General features: G+C 49.8%; 1 long non-coding RNA gene across 1 annotated transcript in view; it reads right to left on the reverse strand.

Moving 5' to 3' along the window:
• The window catches only part of LOC134935709 (uncharacterized), a 141,709-nt gene extending 135,955 nt beyond the window's left edge, over nucleotides 1–5,754 (reverse strand). Inside the window, exon 1 of the long non-coding RNA XR_010180356.1 lies at nucleotides 4,897–5,754. This is a non-coding gene — a long non-coding RNA (uncharacterized LOC134935709). The remainder of the gene's footprint in view (nucleotides 1–4,896) is intronic.
• Nucleotides 5,755–16,926: the final 11,172 nt, after the last annotated feature.

Consider the following 16,926-nt stretch of genomic DNA (forward strand, 5'->3'; position numbering starts at 1 on the left):
CACAACTGCCCCCAGTCCCGCGGGAGACATGTGTGTTCCACGCAAGCACCAGACACCCACACCGCGGGACAAGGGACACGAGCGCACATTCCAGATTCTATACACCTAACGCAGCCACACACTCACAGACGGCCACCTTGCACTATCACCAATCCCTGTATGTGCAGCAATGCCTTTTGCCCTCATCCACACTCGCATGCCCCCATCACGAGGGGGGAAGGGGGGGGGGACAAGTGCAGCCTCATGGTCCCAGCACAGCCCTATCACCACAACACTTTACAACTACCACCATACTACTCATTAGCTCCAGCCAGCAGCAGAGATAGACCATCGCCTATCAGCGCACAAACAGTGCAACCTCTTCTCCCTTACACACACAAACACTCGCCCTCCACACTCCTAGCAACACGCACGCACACTCCCCCGCCCGCTGCACACACAAAACACCTTCCCCATCCTTGCTACACCCCCACCCAACAACAACCCCTCCTGCCCCCATCACCGTCACACCACATGAAAAAACACAACCCTCACACACCCAACACCACAAATTACAAACAACCCCACACCCACTCAACCACCTGTTCAACACCCACCGCACACCACAAACCCATCCCACAACCACAATTACCCCATACCTGCCACCCACCCTCTAAATACACCACCCATCCAACACCCCCTGCACCACAACACAACCTTCCCCATCTGCCTAACCCAGTCAACCCCCCTTGCATGCACACACCACAACCCCAACAAAACCCTCCACCCATCCATCCATCCATCCCATGTGGACCTCCTCCACCCATGCAAACTTCCAACCCCATCCCCCTGCCACCCACAACCACAACTCCATCACACACTACACCTCCTGTCACCACCACCATCCCTCACCCCTACCCAAAACATATACAGTCAGCAGCCCCCCTCCACGCACTTGCGCAAGCACCATAAAACACTACCCACACCATTTTTGCAACCCCCACAGCAAACTACTTTGCCCTCCCAAACAACACTCCACCACGCACATTCCCTTCAACGCCCTCCACAATCCATGCCCACACCACCCTAAACCTATCACACACCCACCTCCCTCCCTCTACAGCCAACTCATCATCTCAAACCATCAAAACACCAGTTAGCGCACGACACTACCCACATATCCTACAGCCACAAAGATGCTAATCGCAACTCCAACATCTACCAAACCAACACACCTCAGCCCCCAACAAACACCCTAACACCACATCCTCTTCTCCTTACCACACGAAGGTACAATCCACCCACCCCTCCCCCAAACACACCATGTACGCACCCTTCACACATCCCTGCTCGCACACCAGTTCCCCATACTTGCAAAGCACCACCCACCAACTCCACCTTAGCAACCACTAACCCTCACAGCTATTAACACAACCCTTGCACGCCCACAACTCCAACACACAACAAACCCCGCCACTACAATTCACCCACAACACCTCACACCAACCTTCCACATCTCCCTAGCCTACTCTCCCCCCCCCCCTTCACAGGCACACACCACACACCCCAATACCCTACACAACCCACCCCATGTAGACATCTCTCAGCCATGGCACCTTCGTCTACCCTCCCCCTAACCCCTACACCTCCACCAAGTGGAACACCTCCTCTCCCCTCCCCCAACCCTCACCCCTAGCCCAAAGTATACAGTGTCTGGACCACATCCACCGTCCAGCCTCACTCTGGTCACCCACCTACCACAGCATCTTCGGGCCAGCAAGCCGAATCCATGTACACCTTCCCACAACACACTCCGCCACCCACAGTCCGTTCACCCCCCTCCACAATGCAGCACAAAACCACCCAAAACCTATCACATACAACATCGGCCCCTAACCGTAAACCACATGCACCTCAACCCCCCCCCTCCCCCACCACCTCCACCAAAAAAAACACTCAAACTACTACTCTACACCTTAACATTTCTCTGGGGGTTACGGGGGCGTAGCCCCTTACGACGGTGTGAAGAGCGCCCGTAGGGCGCAATGAATCACCTAGTATTAATTATACTGGTGGTCCCCAGTCCCCACAATAAAGCAGCACACTGTGAGCACAGATATGGAGTGTTTTTCAGGCAAACGTATACTGGTGGTCACTGTCAGCAAAACTCTGCACTGTACTCCTGCTATAGCTGCTCCCCAGTCCCCACAATTAAGCAGTGTGAGCATAGGCGTGCGCAGAACATTTTATTAGGGGGTGCACCATCGGAGGGGTGTGTTTAGCACCACCTACTGGGTGTATCTAGCACCGCTTATTGGGCGTGTTTAGCACCTTTGGGATGTCAGCTGTCGGTGCCGGTTTTCTGAGTGGTATAGTGATTCTGGCATCGATCACATGACTTCCCGCATCCAGACCGCCGGGAAGTCGAACTTCACCAAGAAGTGCTCTAAGTAGTTTCCATGATCTTATAATAAGATAGGGAAGGAGGTGCTCATCTACACAACAAAATGAAATAAGTTCAAACATCCTAACTGGCCTGAGTGATAAATTGTTGAACCACAATTCACTAATGTCACACTCACACACTCTAGTCAGCGCCTTATCTAAGAAATGAGTGGGATAACAGAAGTTTTTATTTTTCTGGACCCCTTCAACATTCATTTGCATGTTAGCTGAAGGAGAATAAATATTGTTCACAGACAAGTACGTTTTAACATAGTGGACATTTACAAATTTTCGTTCCCCTATCCCATGGAAAAACAGTCCATGCTTTTGGGAAATGAACACATTCAACCAGGGATGGATTGGGAACTAAAAGTGGCCCTGGAATAATTTCTGGAAGTGGCCTCACATGGGCGTCACCAAATCAACTATATGTGGTCCCAACAACAAAGTTGCCGGGATCAGTACATCACTATACCTGGATAAATCGGTGATAGGCAAGGCAAAAGTTGGCCATGTACCAAAGCAACTTCCCTCCAACTGACCTTAGTGTCCGAAACAGTGACTCCATACACCTAACCAACTTTTTAATCAGACCAGCCAACTTTCTCCAACTTGTGATGCCACAGAAGTAGACGGACACCGTCCGCCTACTTCTGCATGTTTTGAATAAAATTTGGTGGGGCACAGTGCTGCACAGAGAATATACCAGCTGGTTACTATACTCTATCCCCATCACTAGGGCGGGGATGACAGAAAGGAGCAGTGGCACTACATGGTTGACAGAAACATTTATTATAACAAAGTGATAAGAGTATCTGTGAGATACTGTAGATAGAGAGAGAGAGTGAGAGAAAGTGACAGATAGGGGAAAATACGTGGATTAAGAGGTAAGGGGAAAATAAGTAGAGAAAGAGAGATAGGAGAGAGATAAGGATTGGGGGTGCTATATAAAGAGGGCGAGTACAGGTTCCCCCTGTTAATACTGTATGTCACTGGCTCTCACTACTTAAAAGTAGTCTCCCTGTCCTGTCGGTTATTACCCCTCACTGGAGCAGTCCTCAGTGAACCCTTCGTTACTAAGGGGTCTATTTACTAAGCCTTGGATGGAGATAAAGTGGACGGAGATAAAGTAGCAGCCAATCAGCTCCTAACTGCCGTGTCACAGACTGGGTTTGAAAAATGACAGTTAGGAGCTGATTGGCTGGTGTGTTATCTCCGTCCACTTTATCTCCATCCAAGGCTTAGTAAATAGACCCCTTATTCCTGTAATGTGTAACTAAGGCATATATATGTGTACTGCCCCAATATTTGTAAAATGTATTTTCCCACACTTTGTGACTGATTAAGGGGAATAGCTACAGTTACCAGAACATGTAGCCGCAACGCTGCACCCAACTGTCCACCAGTATAACTTTAGCTTCAGGGGCAAAGCAGTCCCGCAACTATGGCGGCAGCATTAAAGTAAGCGAATGGGACATTTTCTTATTGAGGAGCACTTTCTTGTGGACACGCTCAGTATCTAGTGACATTGCTGCCATGCTTAAGTGTAATCACTGCCTTTTATGTTCCCTCTCCTTTTTCCCGCTCAGTGGCATTACAGGGCATGTGAGGCCCTGGCAGCAGTCCGGGCCACATAACAATGGCATCCCCTGCACCCAGGGTTGCCACGGGATTTAATGGGGCCAGTACAAATTAAACTGACAGGGCTCCCCATGACCACCACACCCCCTGCTGCCGACCCGGTGGATGCAGAGGTGTTCCATGAGGCACTGGTACCCAGAACGAGTGCATGCTATGATGCACCCCCATAGTCCCTGCATACTCCAGATGCTCCTCGGACTTCACCACATACCCCCAAATCTACCTACATTAGGCTGACCATATTATCCCTTTAACCTGGGACACTCATGGATTACACCGGTTCAGTGGCTGCTTAAAACCATGTGAAATGCAGGCTTGTAGTCAGCCAGCCACAGAACCTGTGTAATTCATGAGCGTCCCAGGTAAAAGGGATAATATGGTCAGCCTACCTACATGCCCAGACATCCCACATTCCCTATGCATGCCTGTCAGACATCCACAAATGCAATCAGGCCTCCACATATTGCATACATGTCTATTGTATGTACACACATTTCTGTGGCTCACCTGTTCCCCTCCTTCTGTCCCCGTTCCCTCTCATCTCATTATACTTACTCACCACCCCGTTCCTGGTCCTCTTCATTCCTGATGCTGGGGCACACATCTGCACATCACACCTGAAGCGTAATGGGGGCTGGAGCACAAGCCGTGCTTATAAAGTGTACAACACACACACACACACACACACACACACACACACACACACAAACACTATGTATTTATATATATATATATATATATATATATATATATATATATAATTCACATACATACAAACACACACTTAAAATAGGAATATACAGTTATTAAAAAAGGAAAAATTGTGCTAACCTGCCATCCTGATGAATGATGTGGCACTGTACACTGTGTTGATTTTGTTGCTCTGCACAACCAGCCATGGGGTGGTGTTGGTGGTACACATGGGGAAGAAGCAGTGTCCCTCTGAAGATGGTGCCAAGGGTACCATGACAAAGGGGGCAGGGGTACAGACTACAGAGTGGGGAAATATCAGAGGTATATACTAGATAATGTGGCAAAAGTATAGATGGGAAAGTGGACAGAGGCACATGAGAAAGGAGGCTGAGGTACAGATGAGAGATAGGCAGAGGTACACATGGAGGGAGCAAGAGACACAGGCAGCTGACATAGGTGGTAGAGGCACACATGGTGGTAGTGGGGGGGGGGGGAGGTTAGAGGCACAGCTGGGGAACCTCTGAGTGTCTCCCCCTGAGCTGCCCAGTGCCCAGCCCGTGGAAGCAGATGGGGAAGGGAGGAGCTGTAGGAGACCTGGGGGCGGGGAAACATGTTGTACACTAGTTTGTGCAGGTCTTGAAGTCTGAGGAGAGGGGAAACTAGTCCCGTGCTAGATTGGTGGGGGAGGGGCACACAACCTCCATCTAAAACCCTAATCTAATGATCAGTGCCTGAGGCTGACAGAGGGGCCCGCTGGTGCTCATGATCTCAGCCCTGAGCTGCTTCTTTACTCACAATCTCAGGCAGACATCTGCCTGTGTGTGAGAAGCAGGCTGCAGCCACGATCATTAGCTCCAGCTGTACCCCTCTGATCAGCCCTGTTCTCCCGGTCTTCAGCTGAATCCATCTTCCCTTCTCCTCTCTGCTCCACCTATGTCCCGCTCCTCGGTCACCCGGCTTCTCAACCCAGCTGGCTGTACTGGCCGCTTAGCTCCGCCCACCTCCACCCTGTGTACTGTTATAGTCATCCCAGCCACTGAGAGTCAGCCCTAGGTGTATTGTCTCCACTGGCTGCCTGTCATTTAACACAGCCCGGCCGCGCTGCTCACCCTCGGCTGCCTGTCATGGCATGTGAAAAAAAAAACCACACGGCAGACAGGTGGCCTCACTTGTGCATCGGCCTCCCAGCAATCTTCCCAGTCCATCCCTGCTTTCAACTAACCTAAAGGCTCCATGCTGCCCACTAGACTGCGGGAAGCTGACAGGCAACCCCCGCGCTGCACTCAAACACGTCTTCATTCCTTTCAAGTGGCGTCCGTCCCAGTTCATTTTGCACTTCTTGTGGAGAGCGGAGTGACGTCATGCTGTACATTTACATCTAAAAGGGCGGCATCGTGAGATGGGGGACAGCAGCACCAGCAGTGAAAAGGCTGGCTGCTGCTGTGTTATTATAGACGATGCTGGCTACCTTGTCGCGGCCAGAGCACCCTCTATGCCTGCCGCCCTACTCGGCTGCGTACAGCGTGATATTATAGAGCCGGCGATAGCTGCAGTGGGGGCGGGGGGAAAGGAGAAATCAGCACGCATAAGCAGCAGGCATTTGTGAGGGGGTGCCGGACATTAGGGGGTGCCTGTGCGCACCAGGCACCCCCCGTGCGCACGCCTATGAGTGTGAGCACTCAGCACAGATATATTATGCAGCACACTGAGCACAGATATGGTATGGAGCGTTTTTTTCAGGCAGAGAACGGATAAAAAACTGGTGGTCACTTATCAGCAAAACTCTGCACTGTACTCCTAACAGCTGCTCCCCAATCCTCCCCACAATTATAGTAATAAACAAGCACAAGCAATCAAATCAACTGTCTTCTGACTTCTACTAAACGGAGAGGACGCCAGCCACGTCCTCTCCCTATCATCTCCAATGCACGTGTGAAAATGGCGGCGACGCGCGGCTGCTTATAGAATCCGAATCTCGCGAGAATCCGAGAGCGGGATGATGACGTTTGGGCGCGCTCGGGTTAACCGAGCAAGGCGGGAGGATCCTAGTCTGCTCGGACCCGTGTAAAAAAGGTAAAGCTCGGGGGGGTTCGGTTTCTCGGAAACCGAACCCGCTCATCACTAGTACAGAGAGGACGTGTCTCCATTCTCTCAGTGTCCTCAGTGTACGTGGCTTGTGCTGAATCTGTCCAGTCACAGTGCTTGTGTCCTCTCCTGCCATATGTCCAGTGCTGCTGTATAGGGTGCTCTGTTGTGCTGCATCAGTCCAGGGTGGTGTATTGTGCTGCATCAGTCCAGTCCATACTTGCCTACTTTTGAAAACCACTTTCAGGGAGATTTCAGGTGGCAGCAGAATACGCAGCGCTTTCCGTTGGTGGAGGGGGGTATCGGGCCATGCATGTCTAGGTCCACCTATGAGGGTATTTATTGCCACTCAGGGGTGTGTCCTGATGAAAACTATAGTACTAAAAGCAGGAAAAAAAAGCGTAATAATATAGGTACACTATATATTAAGACAGTGTGTACTGTACACTTGTGAGGAGACTGACAAATAGAGAACCTACAGTATATACACTGGTGTGCGATTGTGTGATTTTAAATATATTATAATATATATATATATATATATATATATACATACACACACACACACATCACACCCAGTACACACAGCACCGTAATCTACTACATTATACACACAGCCAGAGCCGTAGCTAGACATTTTGGTGCCCTGTGCCGAAAAAAAAAAATTGGTGTCCCCCCCCCCACATGCTACACAGGGACTGCGCGCTGAAGGCGTGCATCAAAAATATATGGGAGTGGCTTCATGGGAAAGGGGCATGACCACATAATTCACATTACATTACCCTGCACAGTATTGTACTTTTGCCACATTACACCACACAGTAGTACCCCTTATACACATTACACCAGGTAGCCTACGCCAGGTAGCCTCTTACACACAATACGCCAGGTAGCCTCTTACACACATTACACCAGGTAGCCTACGTCAGGTAGCCTCTTACACACACATTACACCAAGTAGCCTCTTACACACATTACCACATTACATTACACCCCCCCCATATTACACACAGTAGCACATTACATTACACCAGCCCCATATTACACACAGTAGCGCATTACATTACACCAGCCCCATATTACATACAGTAGCACATTACATTACACACACTCCCATACTACAGACAGTAGCACATTACACCCCCCCCCACATATTACACACAGTAGCACATTACATTACACCCCCCAAATTACACACAGTACAACATTACATTACACACACCCCTATAACACACAGTAGCATATTACATTTTACACCCCCCATATTACACAGTAGCACATTACACACACACCCATATTACTCACAGTAGAACATTGCATTACACACACACCCCATCAGTGATCGCGCTGGGACAGAAATTATGTGGGTCCCAGGGACCCATCATTTATAAATTTTGGAGTCCCACTTCATTATTTTTGGGTCACATCATATTTTATTGAAACTAAATCTATTAAATGGGCATCAGACCTCTAAACATACCCTTTAAATACACTTAAACCTCTATATGTGTCCTTTAAAGTCCCTCAGACCCCCTTACATGGAATTAGATCATTCTACATACCTCTAAAATTCCCATCAGATCCCCCAGATGCCCTCAGACATTGCACATATAAACAGTGGTAGAACTAGTGAGTGGTGGACCCAGGTTAAAAAAATAAGAATTTACTCACCGGTAATTCTATTTCTCATAGTCCGTAGTGGATGCTGGGACTCCGTAAAGACCATGGGGAATAGCGGCTCCGCAGGAGACTGGGCACAACTATAAAGAAAGCTTTAGACTACTGGTGTGCACTGGCTCCTCCCACTATGACCCTCCTCCAGACTTCAGTTAGGATACTGTGCCCGGAAGAGCTGACACAAGAAGGAAGGATTTTGAATCCCGGGTAAGACTCATACCAGCCACACCAATCACACCGTATAACTCGTAATACAATACCCAGTTAACAGTATGATAACAACTGAGCCTCTCAACAGATGGCTCAACAGTAACCCTTTAGTTAGGCAATAACTATATACAAGTATTGCAGACAATCCGCACTTGGGATGGGCGCTCAGCATCCACTACGGACTATGAGAAATAGAATTACCGGTGAGTAAATTCTTATTTTCTCTAACGTCCTAAGTGGATGCTGGGACTCCGTAAGGACCATGGGGATTATACCAAAGCTCCCAAACGGGCGGGAGAGTGCGGATGACTCTGCAGCACCGAATGGGCAAACTCTAGGTCCTCCTCAGCCAGGGTGTCAAACTTGTAGAATTTAGCAAACGTGTTTGACCCCGACCAAGTAGCTGCTCGGCAAAGTTGTAGAGCCGAGACCCCTCAGGCAGCCGCCCAAGAAGAGCCCACCTTCCTCGTGGAATGGGCTTTTACTGATTTAGGATGCGGCAGTCCAGCCGCAGAATGTGCAAGCTGAATCGTACTACAGATCCAGCGAGCAATAGTCTGCTTAGAAGCAGGTGCACCCAACTCTTTGGGCGCATACAGGATAAACAGCGAGTCAGTCTTTCTGACTCCCGCCGTCCTGGAAACATAAATTTTCAGGGCCCTGACTACGTCCACCAACTTGGAAGCCTCCAAGTCATTAGTAGCCGCAGGCACCACGATAGGTTGGTTCAGATGAAAGGCTGATACCACCTTAGGGAGAAATTGGGGACGAGTCCTCAATTCTGCCCTATCCATATGGAAAATCAGATAAGGGCTTTTACATGACAAAGCCGTCAATTCTGATACACGCCTGGCCGAAGCCAAGGCCAACAACATGACCACTTTCCACGTGAGATATTTTAATTCCACGGTTTTCAGTGGCTCAAACCAATGTGATTTTAGGAAATCCAACACCACGTTAAGATCCCAAGGTGCCACTGGAGGCACAAAAGAGGGCTGAATATGCAGCACTCCCTTAACAAAAGTTTGAACTTCAGGTAGAGAAGCCAGTTCTCTCTGGAAGAAAATCGATAGAGCCGAAATCTGGACCTTAATGGAACCCAATTTTAGGCCCATAGTCACCCCTGACTGTAGGAAGTGCAGGAAACGGCCCAGCTGAAATTCCTCCGTTGGGGCCTTCCTGGCCTCACACCACGCAACATATTTTCGCCATATGCGGTGATAATGGTTTGCGGTTACTTCTTTCCTAGCTTTAATCAGCGTAGGAATGACTTCCTCCGGAATGCCCTTTTCCTTCAGGATCCGGGGTTCAACCGCCATGCCGTCAAACGCAGCCGCGGTAAGTCTTGGAACAGACAGGGCCCCTGCTGCAGCAGGTCCTGTCTGAGCGGCAGAGGCCATGGTCCTCTGAGATCATTTCTTGAAGTTCCGGGTACCAAGCTCTTCTTGGCCAATCCGGAACAATGAGTATAGTCCTTACTCCTCTTCTCCTTATTATCCTCAGTACCTTTGGTATGAGAGGAAGAGGAGGGAACACATAAACCGACCGGTACACCCACGGTGTCACTAGAGCGTCCACAGCTATCGCCTGAGGGTCTCTTGACCTGGCGCAATATCTTTCTAGCTTTTTGTTTAGGCGGGACGCCATCATGTCCACCTGTGGCCTTTCCCAATGGTTTACGATCATTTGGAAGACTTCTGGATGAAGTCCCCACTCTCCCGGGTGGAGGTCGTGCCTGCTGAGGAAGTCTGCTTCCCAGTTGTCCACTCCCGGAATGAACACTGCTGACAGTGCTAACACGTGATTTTCCGCCCATCGGAGAATCCTTGTGGCTTCTGCCATCGCCGTCCTGCTTCTCGTGCCGCCCTGCCGGCTTACATAGGCGACCGCCGTGATGTTGTCTGACTGGATCAGTACCGGCTGGTTTTGAAGCAGGGGTTTTGCCTGACTTAGGGCATTGTAAATGGCCCTCAGTTCCAGAATATTTATGTGCAGGGAAGTCTCCTGACTTGACCATAGTCCTTGGAAGTTTCTTCCCTGTGTGACTGCCCCCCAGCCTCGAAGGCTGGCATCCGTGGTCACCAGGACCCAGTCCTGTATGCCGAATCTGCGGCCCTCTTGAAGATGAGCACTCTGCAGCCACCACAGCAGAGACACCCTGGTCCTTGGAGACAGGGTTATCAGCCGATGCATCTGAAGATGCGATCCGGACCACTTGTCCAATAGGTCCCACTGAAAGGTTCTTGCATGGAACCTGCCGAATGGAATTGCTTCGTAGGAAGCTACCATCTTTCCCAGGATCCGCGTGCAGTGATGCACCGACACCTGTTTTGGTTTTAGGAGGCCTCTGACTAGAGATGACAGCTCCTTGGCCTTCTCCTCCGGGAGAAACACTTTTTTCTGTTCTGTGTCCAGAACCATCCCCAGGAACAGTAGACGTGTCGTAGGGATCAGCTGTGACTTTGGAATATTTAAAACCCAGCCGTGCTGTTGTAGCACCTCTCGAGATAGTGCTACCCCAACCAACAACTGCTCCCTGGACCTCGCCTTTATCAGGAGATCGTCCAAGTACGGGATAATTAAAACTCCCTTCTTTCGAAGGAGTATCATCATTTCGGCCATTACCTTGGTAAAGACCCTCGGAGCCGTGGATAGACCGAACGGCAACGTCTGGAATTGGTAATGACAATCCTGTACCACAAATCTGAGGTACTCCTGGTGAGGATGGTAAATGGGGACATGCAGGTAAGCATCCTTGATGTCCAGTGATACCATGTAATCCCCCTCGTCCAGGCTTGCAATAATCGCCCTGAGCGATTCCATCTTGAACTTGAATTTTTTTATATATGTGTTCAAGGATTTCAAATTTAAAATGGGTCTCACCGAACCGTCCGGTTTCGGTACCACAAACATTGTGGAATAGTAACCCCGTCCTTGTTGAAGTAGGGGCACCTTTACTATCACCTGTTGTGAATACAGCTTGTGAATTGCCTGTAACACTGCCTCCCTGCCTGAGGGAGTGGTTGGTAAGGCAGATTTGAGGAAACGGCGGGGGGGAGACGTCTCGAATTCCAGCTTGTACCCCTGAGATACTATTTGAAAGATCCAGGGATCCACCCGTGAGCGAGCCCACTGATTGCTGAAATATTTGAGACGGGCCCCCACCGTACCTGGCTCCGCCTGTGGAGCCCCAGCGTCATGCTGTGGACTTAGAGGAAGCGGGGGAGGACTTTTGCTCCTGGGAACTGGCTGTATGCTGCAGCTTTTTCCCCCTACCTCTGCCTCTGGGCAGAAAGGATGCGCCCTTAACCCGCTTGCCCCTATTGGGCCGAAAGGACTGTACCTGATAATACGGTGCTTTCTTTGGCTGTGAGGGAACATGGGGTAAAAATGTAGACTTCCCAGCTGTTGCTGTGGAAACGAGGTCCGAGAGACCATCCCCGAACAACTCCTCACCCTTATAAGGCAGAACTTCCATGTGCCTTTTGGAATCTGCATCTCCTGTCCACTGCCGAGTCCATAACCCTCTCCTCGCAGAAATGGACATTGCACTAATTTTGGATGCCAGCCGGCAAATATCCCTCTGTGCATCCCTCATGTATAAAAGTGCGTCTTTAATATGCTCTACGGTTAGCAATATAGTGTCCCTGTCTAGGGTATCAATATTTTCCGACAGGGAATCTGACCACGCAGCTGCAGCACTGCACATCCATGCTGACGCAATAGCTGGTCTCAGTATAACACCTGTGTGTGTATATATAGACTTCAGGATAGCCTCCTGCTTTCTATCAGCAGATTCCTTCAGGGCGGCCGTATTCGGAGACGGTAGTGCCACCTTCTTTGACAAGCGTGTGAGCGCTTTATCCACTCTAGGGGATGTTTCCCAGCGTGACCTATCCTCTGGCGGGAAAGGGTACGCCATTAGTAACCTCTTAGAAATTACCAGTTTCTTATCAGGAGAAGCCCACGCTTCTTCACACACGTCATTTAACTCCTCAGATGGAGGAAAAGCTACTGGTAGTTTTTTCTCTCCAAACATTGGCCCTCATTCCGAGTTGATCGGTCGCAAGGCGAATTTAGCAGAGTTACACACGCTAAGCCGCCGCCTACTGGGAGTGAATCTTAGCTTCTTAAAATTGCGACCGATGTATTCGCAATATTGCGATTACTAACTACTTAGCAGTTTCAGAGTAGCTCCAGACTTACTCTGCCTGTGCGATCAGTTCAGTGCTTGTCGTTCCTGGTTTACGTCACAAACACACCCAGCGTTCGCCCAGGCACTCCCACCGTTTCTCCGGCCACTCCTGCGTTTTTTCCGGAAACGGTAGCGTTTTCAGCCACACGCCCCTGAAACGCCGTGTTTCCGCCCAGTAACACCCATTTCCTGTCAATCACATTACGATCGCCGGAGCGAAGAAAAAGCCGTGAGTAAAAATACTTTCTTCATAGTAAAGTTACTTGGCGCAGTCGCAGTGCGAACTTTGCGCATGCGTACTAAGCGGATTTTCACTGCGATGCGATGAAAAAGAACGAGCGAACAACTCGGAATGAGGGCCATAATACCCTTTTTTGTGGTACCGGGGGTAACATCAGAAATGTGCAACACATTTTTCATTGCCTCAATCATGTAACGTGTGGCCCTATTGGAAGTTACATTAGTCTCATCGTCGTCGACACTGGAGTCAGTATCCGTGTCGACATCTGTGTCTGCCATCTGAGGTAGCGGGCGTTTTAAAGCCCCTGATGGCTTTTGAGATGCCTGGGCAGGCACAGGCTGAGAAGCCGGCTGTCCCATAGTAGGTATGTCGTCAAACCTTTTATGCAAGGAGTCGACACTGTCGCGTAATTCCTTCCACAGAACCATCCACTCAGGTGTCGACCCCGCAGGGGGTGACATCACATTTACAGGCATTTGCTCCGCCTCCACATAAGCCTCTTCATCAAACATGTCGACACAGCCGTACCGACACACCGCATACACACAGGGAATGCTCTGACAGAGGACAGGACCCCACAAAGCCCTTTGGGGAGACAGAGAGAGAGTATGCCAGCACACACCAGAGCGCTATATAATACAGGGACTAACTGAATTATATCCCCTTATAGCTGCTATATATATATATATATATATACTGCGCCTAAATTTAGTGCCCCCCCTCTCTTTTTTACCCTTCTGTAGTTGTAGACTGCGGGGAGAGCCAGGGAGCTTCCTTCCAGCGGAGCTGTGAGGGAAAAATGGCGCCAGTGTGCTGAGGGAGTTAGCCCCGCCCCTTTTTCGGCTGACTTCTCCCGCGTTTTTGAAACTCTGGTAGGGGTATTAATTTACACCTATATAGCCTTTGGGACTATATATGGTGTATATTTGCCAGCCAAGGTGTGTAATATTGCCCTCAGGGCGCCCCCCCCACCCCAGCGCCCTGCACCTATCAGTGACCGGAGTGTGAGGTGTACATGAGGAGCAATGGCGCACAGCTGCAGTGCTGTGCGCTACCTTGGTGAAGACCGAATTCTTCTGCCGCCGATTTTCCGGACCTCTTCATGCTTCTGGCTCTGTAAGGGGGACGGCGGCGCGGCTCCGGGAACGAACATCAAGGTCGGGTCCTGCGGTCGATCCCTCTGGAGCTAATGGTGTCCAGTAGCCTAAGAAGCCCAAACTACCACCTGTTAGGTAGGTTCGCTTCTTCTCCCCTTAGTCCCTCGCTGCATTGAGTCTGTTGCCAGCAGATCTCACTGTAAAATAAAAAACCTAAATATACTTTCTTTCTAGGAGCTCAGGAGAGCCCCTAGTGTGCATCCAGCTCAGCCGGGCACAAGAATCTAACTGAAGTCTGGAGGAGGGTCATAGTGGGAGGAGCCAGTGCACACCAGTAGTCTAAAGCTTTCTTTATAGTTGTGCCCAGTCTCCTGCGGAGCCGCTATTCCCCATGGTCCTTACGGAGTCCCAGCATCCACTTAGGACGTTAGAGAAATATGCTTTGGGTCCCCCACTCATACGCCTCCCCCCACATATGCTAAAGATTAGCAAGACAGTACGTTCATGCACTGAGTGCCCTTGGCTGTGCTCCCTCCACGGTAGCACGTTTCCCACTACACATTGCGGCACTAGATCCCCCCCCCCCCTTACAAACTACATCCCTGCACTATAGTCCCCTTATAATATGCTATACTACTTTGCTGTACTACGTTACATCACCCTATATATACCTTGCACTACATCACTACACTCCATTTTTGCACTACATCCTTCCTATACCCTGCCGTACATCACTACACTACATTACTTAATACATCCCCCTATATGCCGCACCACATACACTACATCCCCCCATATGCTGAACTACATCCCCCCCATGCGCTGCACTACATCACTATATCTCCCTCCCTATACGCTGCACTACTTTACTACAGTACACTACACATTAACATTAGCAACATCCCTCCAGATACCTTCTCAGCTCCTCTGTCCTATGGAACTCAAACAGGGTAATGAGGGTGCAGGCAGGGTAGTGTGAAAGAGGGGAACAAATTTAAATTGGTGGTGACAAGGTGGAGGGTAAGAAGCGGTCGAGCCTAGTCCTCAGAACATGAGGAGCAGATTATAATATAGAGGGTCAGTCATGTGCGGTCGCACCTGAGACCATCAGTGCAAAGTACTGATTTTAGTACTTTGCTAATGTGTAGGACCTGTTCTGCATGTGAGCGAGCAGGTCCTGTGGCACAGGATGCAGGCTGGCATTTGATTGGCAGTCTGATAACATTTCATTTCGGGGAAGGGCGGCAGGTTACAGGGGAATGATTGCAGCATTGTGGGAACAGGGAATGAAGGGGACAGGCTATGTCCTGCAGAAACTGCCCCCTACTCTTCTCCAGGGTTCTCTTGTCCTATTCCTGCCCATGCCACCCTCAGCCGCCTCCTGTCCCGCCACCTACTGCTGGCATCTTCTGTGGGCATGACTCCAGCATGCTGCTTACTTCGCAGTTAGTATTCTGCAGAGGCGGATTGTCTACCCATTAAATCTCCCCTCCCCCACCCCCTTCCCCAACTGTAGCACGCAAGATGATTTTTCTGTGTACTGATGATGAGCCCCCTCACCTGCTGTAGTTATAGCCCACCATCCTCAGACCTGACATTGATAGTGGCAGCGAGGGGCTCTATCCAGTGCTGCTTGAACAGCCAGAATGCTGTGTGTAATCTGGCAACAGCCTCTTCATCCCAGAGTCCTTAGGGTTGCCATGGGTTTATACTAGAGATGAGCGGGTTCGGTTTCTCTGAATCCGAACCCGCCAGAACTTCATGTTTTTTTTCACGGGTCCGAGCGACTCGGATCTTCCCGCCTTGCTCGGTTAACCCGAGCGCGCCCGAACGTCATCATGACGCTGTCGGATTCTCGCGAGGCTCGGATTCTATCGCGAGACTCGGATTCTATATAAGGAGCCGCGCGTCGCCGCCATTTTCACACGTGCATTGAGATTGATAGGGAGAGGACGTGGCTGGCGTCCTCTCCGTTTAGACACTTGATTTACTAATTTTGGGGAGCATTAGGAGTACTCAGTAGTGTACAGTGCAGAGTTTTGCTGATAGTGACCAGTGACTGACCACCACTTTTATTTATAATCCGTTCTCTGCCTGAAAAAAGCGATACACAGCACACAGTGACTCAGTCACATACATACCATATCTGTGTGCACTGCTCAGGCTCAGGCCAGTGTGCTGCATCATCTATTATCTATATATAATATTATATATATCTGTCTGACTGCTCAGCTCACACAGCTTATAATTGTGGGGGAGACTGGGGAGCACTACTGCAGTGCCAGTTATAGGTTATAGCAGGAGCCAGGAGTACATAATATATTATATAGTGAGTGACCACCAGACACACAGTGCAGTTTATTTAATATATCCGTTCTCTGCCTGAAAAAAGCGATACACACAGTGACTCAGTCAGTCACATACCATATCTGTGTGCACTGCTCAGGCTCAGGCCAGTGTGCTGCATCATCTATATATATATTATATATCTGTCTGACTGCTCAGCTCACACAGCTTATAATTGTGGGGGAGACTGGGGAGCACTACTGCAGTGCCAGTTATAGGTTATAGCAGGAGCCAGGAGTACATAATATTATATTAAAATTAAACAGTGCACACTTTTGCTGCAGGAGTGCCACTGCCAGTGTGACTAGTGACCAGTG

Source organism: Pseudophryne corroboree, chromosome 6 (assembly GCF_028390025.1).
Source record: "Pseudophryne corroboree isolate aPseCor3 chromosome 6, aPseCor3.hap2, whole genome shotgun sequence".
NCBI classification, from domain to species: Eukaryota; Metazoa; Chordata; class Amphibia; order Anura; family Myobatrachidae; genus Pseudophryne; species Pseudophryne corroboree.